At 44.4% G+C, this 12,912-nt stretch overlaps 1 pseudogene; it reads right to left on the bottom strand.

Moving 5' to 3' along the window:
* Window positions 1–3,493: 3,493 nt before the first annotated feature.
* LOC115004980 (lethal(3)malignant brain tumor-like protein 2) lies at window positions 3,494–10,655 on the bottom strand (annotated as a pseudogene).
* Between the last annotated feature and the right edge of the window lie 2,257 nt (window positions 10,656–12,912).

Raw genomic sequence — 12,912 nt, 5'->3', positions numbered from 1 at the left:
AAGAAGAAGAGAAGAAGAAAAGAAGAAGAAGAAGAAGAAGAAAAGAGAAGAGAAGAAGAAGGAGGAGAAGGAGGAGAGGAGAGAAGAAGGAGAGAAGAAGGAGAAGAAGAAGAAACCATAGAGGGAACTACATCAGGTTTTCTAGTTGAAGGCTGCAATTCTGCAGTGTATGTTTGAACATACAAGGCCCCCCCCCCCCACACACACACACACACACACTCTGAGTCCACCAGTATTAAGAGCACACAGTGATTTACAAACCTGTAGCTCTCGCCTCGTCCTGCAGTACATGTAGTCTGACACTAGATGGCGCCAGAGACTGTGCAGGAGGATGTGTGTACTTATATGCGCTGCATGCTGATCACAAGGCCCGTAGGATGAACGTCTAATGTGCAGCTTTGTCTTTGTTATTATGGATCAGGGATTTAAATCTATAACAATGTAATTGTTTACCTCTCATATGTTGGAACATGCTCACCTGCTGTTGTTATTTTGTTGTTTTTTGGAAGTAAAGTTTTGGTTTATTCTACACTTTACCCTTGTGTCTGGAGTCGTGCAATTGAGTCTTCCTTCCCTGTGTCTGAGGCGTAACAGAACGAACTGACCAGAATGGACTCAGCCGACTCCAAAGGACTTCGGGACGCCCTATCACTCCAGGGCGTAAAGATCCATCAGCAGGATAATCAGCTGCTAGCCGTCAGTCGAGGACTCCAGGGAGTAGTAGGCAGTCAAACGACTTTCCAAGCCGCTGTTTCCATCGGAAATACACCTCCTGACGAAACAGATGCAACAGTTCCTTACTCACCTACCGACTGCTTCCCCGGTGACATCACCATGCTGTAGATTCCTCTCCTCCTGTACCAGTTCCTGCTGTCTTCTCGCCACTGCGTCTGGCTCTCCCGGAGAGATTTTCCGGAGATGCCGGCAATTGTAGGACCTTATCGTCCAGTGCGACCCACACTTCAGACACAATCCGGCAGCATTTTCTTCGGACCAAGCGAAGTAGCCTTTATGGTGTCCCATTTGACTGGAGAGAGCTGCAGCCTGGGCTACTGCTGAATGGGCCAGAGACTCTGTAGTTTGCCACTTGCTGTCCGAGTTCACGGGACACCTTAAGGACGCATTTTTGACCACGCATCACCGGCTGGGGAAGCCTCCCAAAGACAGATGAGTATTCAACAGCGCAATCGACAGGTGGTCGAGGGTTAGCGAAGCGGTTACGATTAAAGAGCGTTCCGTTAGCAAGGCCTATTAACGGCAGCACCTTAGACGGCCGCCTGCTGTTTAAAGTCACCCACTGCACGGAGCCCATTCAAATCACCGTGAATGGAGACCACACGGAAGAGATGCCATTTCATTTATTTGACTCTGCCCTGCACCCTGTGATTCTGGGTTTTCCGTGGTTAAAGAGGCATAGTCCTCACATAGACTGGTGTGTGGGAAAGGTTAAGGCCTGGGGGAAAGAATTGTAACACTACTTGTCGTTCCCCACCCATCACTCAGTTACCTGAGGTAAATTATGTAAGTGCAGGGAATTCTCCTGACCTAGTAAGAGTACCGCCCTGCTACCATGATTTAAGAGAGGTTTTTTAATAAAACCAAAGCCATGTCGCTACCCCCTCACCGACCCTTCGACTGCCCTATTGACCTGCTGCCGGGGGCGCCCATTCCGAGAGGGCGATTATATTCCATCTCGGGGCCAGAAAGAGCAGCGATGGACGAATACATTTCTTCCTCGCTCAAAGCGGGGATCATTCGTCCCTCCTCCTCACCTGCCGGAGCGGGGTTTTTCTTGTGGATAAGAAAGATGGGTCGCTGAGACCATGCATCAACTATAGCCCACTAAATGACATCACAGTAAAAAAACGTTACCCTTTGCCACTCATCTCCTCTGCCTTTGAACTACTTCAGTCAGCTAAAGTGTTCACCAAGTTGGAGACTTCTTCTCAACATGACTGTAAGATGTAAGAAAGAGATCATCAGTGACACACACACACACACTCCTGCTTAACACTCCAGCTGTATAGTATCACTGTGGAGTCTCACACACACACACACACACACACACACACTCCTGCTTAACACTCCAGCTGTATAGTGTCACTGTGAGAGTCATAGTGAGGTCATAATGAGGTCATAATGAGGTTGATGAGGTCAATAGTGAGGTCATAATGAGGTCATCATGAGGTTGATGAGGTCATAATGAGGTTGATGAGGTCATAATGAGGTTGATGAGGTCATAATGAGGTCATGAGGTTGTGAGGTCATAATGAGGTTGAGGTCATAGTGAGGTTGATGAGGTCATAGTGGAGGTCATAATGAGGTTGATGAGGTCCATGAGGTCATAGTGAGGTCATGGAGGTTGATGAGGTCCTAATGAGGTTGATGACGGTCATAATGAGGTTGATGAGGTCATAGTGAGGTCATAATGAGGTTGATGCGGTCCATAGTGAGGTGTGATGAGGTCATAGTGAGGTTGATGAGGTCCATAGTGAGGTCATAATGAGGTCATCATGAGGTTGATGAGGTCATAATGAGGTCATAATGAGGTTGACGAGGTCATAATGAGGTCATAATGAGGTCATGAGGTTGGTGAGGTCATAATGAGGTTGAGGTCATAGTGAGGTTGATGAGGTCATAGTGAGGTCATAATGAGGTTGATGAGGTCATAGTGAGGTCATAATGAGGTTGATGAGGTCATAGTGAGGTCATAGTGAGGTTGATGAGGTCATAGTGAGGTCATATGAGGTCATAATGAGGTTGATGAGGTCATAATGAGGTCATAATGAGGTTGATGAGGTCATAGTGAGGTTGATGAGGTCATAGTGAGGTCATAATGAGGTTTGCTGAGGTCATAATGAGGTTGATGAGGTCCATAGTGAGGTTGATGAGGTCATAATGAGGTTGATGAGGTCATAGTGAGGTCATAATGAGGTTGATGAGGTCATAATGAGGTCATAAGAACAGGAAGCAGAATTTTCACTTTTATCAATGAACTGATGATTTGTTTATTGATTATCAATAAAGTTTTAATCACTTGTATCACTCGCCCCATAGTTCCAAGTCATTCCATAGAAATAAACTAATTTGTAAGAGTAATTTATTTGTTTTAAAGGAAAACATAAGTTCAATAAATATGGAGACTAAAGATTTTCAGTAATTCTGTAAATAAAAATATTTCTTTGGGTTTATAATGATCAGTTATTTTACAAGAAATAAATCAACTTGAAAGAAATTGTTTATGATTTTGTCTTTATTGCTCTTATAATTTGTACCTTTGCAGGAAATCAGACTAAAATAAAGAGTCTTGATTTTACGAGCAGCGATGCTTTCCAACATTGCGTATGTGCATCTTACACAGAATTAAGATGTCCTTTATCTTTACTCTGCAGTAAGTGTATCTTTGAACAATGCATCATTTTTCTTCTTTGCATCTAACAGACATTGTGTTTTTATCCAGTAAATATTTCAAACACTGATCATTACACACACAGTACGTTAATTATTTAATGTTGAAAAGCATGAAACAGTAAATCACAATTCACAGAAGATGAAAACATTATAACATTCGACAGGAAACCGTCTCTGCTCACCCGAGTTAAATAATAAAACATATTCACAAACACAGGCTGTGTTACAGCAGCTCCTACTCACCGCTGAGTAGTTTCTACTTTATCATATTTACATATAGTAGAAGTTATTGGTAGCGGCGGAGTCCGCCATTCCTGCTCTCGTTAGTTTGTGTGACCTTTGGGTTTTAAAGTGACAATAACACAAACTAACCAGCAGCACTAACTAGCTCTGTGAGCTAAAATGAGTGTTTTTGTCAATGGAGTCTGGTGGTTTGAAGAGAGCAAAGATGACTGCTTTAGGGTGACGCAGGGAAATGTTCTAAATATAGCGCACATTTAAACAAAATCCATTGTCTCTCTGTTCATCCACCTTTTCCTCTTCAGTCTTTAGACGCCTCCATCCCTGCAGCCTCTCCTCTCGTGTCCTGCTCTCTGAAACCTCGGGCACGGCACCGTCTCCTCAGTGGCTCCCTCCTCACACTCTTCACTTCTTCCTGCTGTAGTTTCACTCCGCTCCGTCTTTGCATGAGCTGCTCTTTCCAAGCTGTGGTGCCTGTTGTAGTCCGGACTTACTCTTCTCTCCGCCCTCCTCCCGTGTAAAGACACCCAGAGGGACTGGTGGAGGATCAGTGGGCGTCTCCATCTCCATCTCCACCTCCTCCACTTTCACCTGCACTGCAAAGACTACAGACAGACATACGTCAGCAAATTGGCAAAATGATCTCACGAAAATGAGAAGTGTGTCCACTTACTCTCCTGCTCCTCGGGCTCAGGTTTGGGCTGGATGAGAGGCACTCTTGGAGGAAGGCTGAGGTCCTCCGGCCCTGAAGGAGCGTCAGTGACCTCCGCCTGCTGACCAGCATCTTCTTCAGCTTGGATCCTGAGAGAGCCTCTTCTTTCCAGGCTTCTTTTCTACAGAAAACACAACGAGGAGGTGGAAGAACAGTTATACAACCATCAGATGCAGGAAAACACTAAATATGAGAGCAAACAAAACATACTTCTTTTCCGATGCGCAAGGGTTTTGTATTTCTTGCTCTGTCCCGTCTGGTTTTCCATTAAATTGACTGGAAACAGAACGAAACACGAGTCAGACACATCGACACAAACAGCTTTAATCCCCAGTTAAACCTCCGTCTGGGACGTGAAAGAGACAAACGTGACACTTTTCTGCCTCATTTGGTCTTTAATTCCTCCAATTATCTAAAATGCAGTTGAATCAGAGTTTAAATGCCTCTTGTAAAGACTTAAATCAGATTCAACCGGTTTAGATGATGGCTTAAAGGAATGCTTCTCCCCAAAATGATCATTTGTATTTCATTGGCTCACCTTGTGCCGGCACGCCACTCGTCCGTTGGAGCTTCAGAGTTTTAAATAGTGTGTGAAGTACACGACTTGATAAATGAGACTTGGATTATACTGCACGAGTTGTGTGCGAGTTTGTCGACGGACGTTTGGATATAGTTTACCAGTTACTTCAAGTCATCAAGACGCTCCCCGTGGAGGCGTGTGAGAAAAACAAGAAATGATCCTTCTGGGGGTGAAGTATTCCTTTAATATGAGCTCTCAACACACGAGGGGATGGACGCTGCTAAATCAGGCGTTTACCGAGTCCTGGAGGCGGCTGCAGCTGGTAGCCCATGAGGTCGCACCAGCCGGCGGGGTAGATGTCCGGGGACTGGTGGTCGATCCACTGGTCAAAATCATCCTCCCAGCCGTCGAAGTGGATGAGCAGCAGGCGGCCCACGCAGCGCTTCACGGTGGCCACGCACACCAGGCCCGGCTCCATCAAGTCCACCGCCTCCAGCTTCACGTTGGGGGAGAAGCCGTGACCCGAGAAGTCCTGAAGAGAAAGACAAAGCGGGTTCGTCTGCTTGATATATGAACGGTCTTGATCACATTATGTTGCTCAGAGACGCCACTCTGGGTTTGGACTTCCTGTCTTACGGTGTTTAACAGGCGTGTCGGTGCAGCTTTAGCTTCGGTGTCCTTCAGGTATTTGTCCCAGGTGAAGGTTTGAGAGTCGTAACCTGCAGAGACACAAACATTAAGTATCGTCAGCACTGAACCACTGTCTCCTGCCTCTGAATCATTGTTGTGTATATCTACCTTGAGGTACGGTGAGAGCGATGTTGTTCTTCTTACAGAAGTCCACGGGAAGGATGGCATGGGACGAGGCGTGGTAACAGAACCAGTCGGAGCCGTTGTTGGATACGGCGCCATCGATTCCCACCATCAGGTATCCATCTAACAGCACCTGGGAGGAGAGGAGGAGGGAAGTTAGAGAAACACTCGCTGTAGGATTAACCCTTTTATTTAATGCATATGGCAGACGTTCAGTTCAACCTCAGCTCCTCTAATAAGTCAACAATAACCTGTGCAACATAAAATCATGTATTCTTTTATATCAGGCTTCACATCTGGAGCTCTGGCTTCAAAATTGTAGTTTTGACTATTTTCCTCCAGATTGAGACATTTTCTCATGTTTGTCCTGAAAACATGATTTTTTTCTTGCACAAAAAATTCAAAAGCATCAAAATCAATGTTGTTCATTATTAACATAACCCAGACTGAGAAAATAAATCCACTTTAGCATTAAGTATAAAGAAAATAATTACATTTGACTGTTCTTTAACCCATAACAGTTGCATTATGTTAACAGACTGGAAAATTAATTAATATTTAGTAGTTATGATCAGGACTGATACAAATATGACTTATTCTAATAATAATATTAATTAATAATATAAAAATTAATTAATAATTTTAATTAATACTATTAATATTAATACTATTAATACTAATTAATAATATTAATTAATATTAATATTAAATAATATTAATTATTAATATTATTTATTCATATTATTCATATTAATTAATAATATTAATTAATAATATTAATATAGTCGAATTGTAGTATTTTATAGCAGTTTTATGAAGGGGACATTCTTGTCCTTTAAGGTAATAAATGGGAGTTTCTTTCTTTTTAAAATATATATATAATTTGTTTAAATCTGACAAAAAATAAGAACTTCATCAGACTGTAAAAAAAGAAAATTGTGGTGCTTTTCTTTTCTTCTTTAAATAAAAGACCACAGAGGCATTATGTAAACAATTCTGAGAATGAAAGCACAAGGGTTAAAGAACGGTAATATAATAACCAGCTCATTTATCAGATCACACACACACACACACACACACACACACACACACACACACACACACACACCCAATGACAGCGGTCTTACCTTGTGTACCGCGGCCACACAGATGCTCCCGAGGTTAAGAGGGTCGATGGCCTCCAGCTTCATTCCTTCCTCAAAGAAACCCCCCTCCATGTAAACGAACCTGGGCTGCAGATCAGTCGTCGTTAAGAGACTTCACATAGTGAGTGCAGAATGCTGTCACAGACATGGCTGAAAATGCACAAATACTGTGGAAGTATCAAACTCCATCGACGGGGAAATACACACAGAAACAACAACGAGAGCGCAGAAGTGAACGACCCGACAAACACGGACCAATCACAGCAGACTGGGCTTTGTCGGGATGGGGGCTTAAAGAGACAGTACGAATAAAGAATACTTCCTTACCTTTTTAAAGAGCAGGAACGAACTGTCATAGTTCCCCCTCCAGACCTTGGCAGCGGTCCCTCCACTGTTTGCTATCATTTAAAAAAGAAATATCTTTAGTTCACAACAAGCGTGACATGTGTGCGTCTAGAGGTCTTACACAATACAACCATGTTCTCGTGTCGTTTCTTCTGTCTCCGTCTCTGTTGCACGCCATTACTCCTACGTTTGGGGAAAACTAAACGCAACACCTACCAGGTGCTTTGATGGCGTGACCCACTTTGGTGGACCAGCCGATCTGGTGCAGGAGGGGACTCCACATGTGGCACCAGAAATCAGAGATGGTGTTGACGGCGGCGTCGCTTTGGTCTTCGTACACCAGCCGCAGGCGGCCACCGACGATCGAGTCGATGGCGGCCATGCGGGTCTGACTCACGTGTTTGGGGTCCACGACCTCCACGCGCATGCCGATTCTGAACGAGGTCCGCATGCTCTCCGCCAACTGGGGAGAAGGAGGAAGGCAAGAGATGAAGTCATTCAGTGAAACTAAATAGTTCTCTTCACATGTGCAAAGCAGAGCGTCAGTTTTACCTTCAGGTAGAAGTCAACAGGGAGGGTGTTGGCCCCCACCAGCTTTTTCATCAGGTATTCTTTCCAATCTGGGATGTTCTGCTTCACATCTATGGACACATCATTTCTCAAGTCACAACATTGTTGACATAGCAAAGCATGACATATTTAAAGTCTTCGTTATCGGCGGTATTAATCCTGATGACATGTTAACGTCCTCTGTGCTTCATGCAGGCGAGCAGCGTTCAAGCAAATGCTTCTTGACACATTTCACCAGCTGGGGCTTTGTTTTCACTGCAACACGTAAATCCTGCACTTCTATGGAAACGGTACAATCATGGCTAGAAGTATGGAGAACTCAGAACTGTGTTTTGTTCAGTAAAACAGTTATAATGCCACAAAGCAACAGAGTTTCTGTGTCGTGTCTGTTGGTCTCCAGTCGTTGATGTTTCCCAGCTGCGCTGAGGAGCTCAGAGTTTCATGTTTTTTACAGGATATATTAAATTCAAACATTTGATTTTTGGCAACATTCTAATTGAGACATTTAGAATAAAGTGATTTCGGTGAAATGTCACTTTTTAATCTTAGATTTTGTTATTTTTACCGACACACGTCTTCGTCGCACGTGACTCGTTCAAGGACCGTCGGAAATTTGAAACCCACCGATAATTTCTGTTTTTGCAGTTTCTGGCTTTGATAAACGGTTTAATTTAAGCGATTCTTAAAAGAAAACTGGCTTTTTTAAACCCGCCGGCTGGTTGTGGACTTCAGAGAGTTCAATAACACGTCTCCAGGTAACACTGAACCAATGTGGTTCGAGTGTGAATCCTCACCTTGCGGTGGCACCAGCAGCTTGCTCGTCATGGCGCAACATCCAATCGGGTTCAGCTCCCCCGAGACGAGGCTGCACCAAAAATCTCGGCTGCTGTCGTGTTCAAAGCCTTCGTACCTCAACAGAGCTTTGTATCCTGCAGACGAGAGGAGGGAAGAGCTGCGTTACTGTTGATGCTCCTGCAAAAGATGTATATTCATGATCAGAAAACACAGAGACACACCTGCAATCTGGATGACACTTGCGATCCAGTAGACTTTACTGGGCAGGACTGCGTTTGTGTTCAGGACCTCCACTTTCATCCCCATTAAGATGTCGTCCCACTGGGCACACAGGGGCGCCTGCAGGAGGGAGGTCACCAGGGTGAGGTGCACACTTATTATAGACAACGCTCACTTTGCAAAGTATTCATTCTTTTTTATACTCCATGTTGGATTAGGTGTTAATACGTGCGTGCAAGTGTTTTTCCTTTAGACATTTTATAATCTGAGAGAAAACATAGTTTCTAATGATTATTGGGACTCACATGTCTGAAGCAGGACACCGATGCAGCCAGAGCGCTTTCCTTCTCCAAGTAGGCGCCCCATTCAAAACCTGCAGCCGATGCTACACAACGGGAAGAACAGAGGCGTCATTCACATTCAATCAAAAGGTTTAGAGAGAGACGTTCGTGCACATGTACTGTATGCAGCTGCTGATGCTCCCAAACAAGCAACAAGCACCAATTCAAGCTGTGAGACAAATGAAGAGTTCACACCTGACTTCAGATTGTGTCTCAAATGCTTCCATTAAGCTTCACATCTGTTTTTGTTCTGCAATTAAGTAATTAGATTCCCTGTGTGTGTGTGTGTGTGTGTGTGTGTGTGTGTGTGTGTGTTCTCACCATCCAGTACTATTGGGGCTGGAGGAGCTTTGTTCACCTTGTTGAGCACTGTGGCTTTTTTTGACGGGGGCTTTCCCTGCAGAGAGAAACACAAAGAAAGTTTGAGCAGAGTCGTCTCATCGTCCTCATGTTTTTGGCCACTTCCCCACTCGCAGCAGCTTGGAGCAGATTTAGCCACATGGCTGTTTAAACTGTTGGCATGAACCGCAGGCGAGGAGAGAAACGAGTCTGCGGTCAAAAGGTGGAAACTTCATAGAGAATTGGACAAATTTCAGTGACATGTTCCCGATATGTGAAGAGAAGAGTGGCAAAGGAACGACTGTCAGTGGTAAATAACTTTGTGCACCTCATGGGCTGCAACTCACGGTTATTTTCTTTATTGATTAATGAGCATTAAACCGATTTATTGTTTGGTCCAGATGCCAGATGTGTTTGTTTGTCAGTCCGAGACCCAAAGATATTCACTTTAATATGATATAAAACAGAGAGAAGCAAGACATCTCCATATTTGAGACATTTGTGCATAAAAAATTACTGATTAATGAGCAAAATAGTTGCCAGTTATTGTTCTGTTGACTCATCGTTGCAGCTGTTCAGATAAATAATGAATCTAAATAAATCTAAAAACCCTCGTACACAGCTGTGATCTCATATTAAGCTTGTTGCTTTTTCAGTTTTTACATTAATTAGTGTTTTACTTTATCCTTATTTGTATTTAGACTTTTGGTATTATTGTGTGGTTTGTACCCTTAATGAAATATATAATTACTTTCATCCTGGTGTGGTTTGTACTGTTACCTGTCCTCTCCTGTTGCTGCCATGACACCTGCATATCCCTCTGGGGATTAATAAAGGTTTATCTTTAAAGAAGATATGTTATGGATGCATAATATCCCAATCTCTTCAAATGTACTAGTGCACGAAAGTGTCTCGCCTTCACGCGCTCACCAGCTGAGTGACCCCCGCGGTGGGGTCACCTGTGTCAGAGGTGTGTCCGTGCTGAGTGGGCTCGGCTGATCCAGGATGTCGTAGTAGTCCTCCGGATCAAAGTGTCTCTGGCAGACGAACATGTTGCCGATGATGTGCCGCGGAGTGTTTACATCCATGCTGAGAGCGAACAGCCACTGCCTCAGTCTCCGCGGGTCTCCGAGAGGAAACCGATGAAAGACGAGGTTCTTACGTTTGGCGACGCAGCACGTGTCCACGCAACACTTGTGCACCATTTGTTTTAGCTGTTTTAATACAATCCGTTTAACCAACGCGTGGAAACAGTCAGACACGCCCGCTGACAGCCTCTCGGGTCGGGGGAGGATTTCAAGTCCAGCGCGGTCCTCCTCCTCCTCCTCCTCCTCCTCATCTTCTTCTTCTTCTTCGCCACCTTTTTCTCCGGCGGCCGGTGGACAGATTTATGTGAAATACTGCCACCATGTGTTCGTAAATGATAAGTTATGGAAATATAAATACATTTTAAATGCTCAACATCAACGTCTCTTGGTGTATTTTTATGGCTAGTTATTATTTTTAATATAAGATGGAAATGAAATGTGGCATTAGGAAAACAAAAGTCCCTGAAATCAATAAATAAAAAGGTGGAATAAGAGACTTCAGGTTATGGCGGCTCACTAGGAAGACGCAACTATCAGTGCTCCGACAATTTCTGTCTTAAATCCTAATTTTACCCACGTTTTATGTCAACCCATCGTTTCTATTCGGAAAAGACGGTTAAATGCCGGCTGCAGCAGGGAAATCAGCTAAAGGACGACCAAAAGCACTTCAGTCTAAGCTAAAACAGCATCCAAGCTACACGTGGAAGCTAAAGAAAGTTATGCTAGCGCTAGCATTGCGCCAGCCATGACCTCTGTTGAGACGGGCGAGGCCGGGCGGTGGGAAGCAGGCTCGGAGGAAATCCTGATCGCCAGAGGCTCTCTAAAGTCGGACTTTCCCACAAGACTTGATGGCATGCTAACAGCAATAGAGGGGATGAGAAAGGAGATACGGGGATGCTCAGAACGAATGTTAGAGGCTGAAGTAAGAATCTCATCTACCGAGGACGACGTGAGCTCCCTGCAAGATAAAGTGAACACGCGTGAAGCTAAAAACACGAAGCTACAGGATAAAGTTGAAGACTTGGAGGCAAGATCCAGGTTATCTAATTTGAGAGTGGTGGACTTGACAGAAGATGCTGAAAGAGGGGATGCCCTCTCTGCCACCTTCACTGCTGTGTGGGTGGAGAGGAGGATCTGGAAGGGAACCTTGCCACCGTTTGGACTGGTTGAAATGAGTGGAGTGGTGTAGATGCAGGTGATGATGAACTGATGTCACCTGTTTCCTTATGTCAGAGAGAGTGGAGGAAAGGTTACTGCAGTAGGTTAGCATGTTATGTTCACAAGTGTCTGTGGACGGTGGTAGTTGTCTTTGATGATCCACACCAATGTGGGAAGGTACTGCAAACAACAATCTAGGTATGAACTTAGTTGAGAAACGGCATGGTAAACCTTCGTTGGAATGCCCCAGAGAGATATTATCTCACAGAGTAAAGCTTTGAGCTGCTTACGAGCCTGTCGTCAAACACAGGCATATACAGTATATCTCAAAAGTGAGTACACCCTTTAGATTTTTGCAAATATTCTGTTATATCCTTTCAGGGGATAACATTATCCTACTGAAACTTTGATATAACTTAAAGTAGTCAGTGTGCTGCTTGAATAACAGTATAGATTTATTGTCCTTTGAAAATTACTCAGTACACAGCTGTTAATGTCTAAACAGCTGGCAACAAAAGTGAGTACACCCCATAGTGAACATGTCTAAATTGTGCCCAAAGTGTCAATATTTTGTGTGACCACCATTGTTATCTAGCACTGCTTTAACCCTCCTGGGCATGGAATTCACCAGAGCTGCACAGGTTGCTTCTGGAATCTTCTTCCACTCCTCCACGACGACATCACGGAGCGCACAGATGTTGGACACCTTGCACTCCTCCACCTTCCTCTTGAGGATGCCCCACATGTGCTCAATTCTGGAGACATACTTGGCCAGTCCATCACCTTAACCTTCAGCTTCTTCAGCAAGGCCGTTGTCATCTTGGAGGTGTGTTTAGGGTCATTATCATGTTGGAAAACTGCCCTACGGCCCAGTTTCCGAAGAGAGGGGATCATGCTCTGCTGCAGGATGTCACAGTATATATTGGAATTCATGTGTCCCTCAATGAAATGCAGCTCCCCAGTGCCGGCAGCACTCATGCAGCCCCAGACCATGATGCTGCCACCACCATGCTTGACTGTAGGCAAAACACATTTGTCTTTGTACTCCTCACCAGGGTGCCGCCACACACGCCGGACACCATCTGACCCAAACAGGTTTATTTTGGTCTCATCAGACCACAGGACATGGTTCCAGTAACTCATGTTCTTGGATTCATTGTCTTCAGCAAACTGTTTGCGGGCTTTCTTATGCATCGGTTTCAGAAGGGGCTTCTGT

This window comes from Cottoperca gobio, unplaced genomic scaffold, assembly GCF_900634415.1.
Source record: "Cottoperca gobio unplaced genomic scaffold, fCotGob3.1 fCotGob3_236arrow_ctg1, whole genome shotgun sequence".
Classification (NCBI taxonomy): Eukaryota; Metazoa; Chordata; class Actinopteri; order Perciformes; family Bovichtidae; genus Cottoperca; species Cottoperca gobio.
Note: the sequence above shows the minus strand (reverse complement) of the source record. Positions and strands in the feature narration are given on the sequence as shown.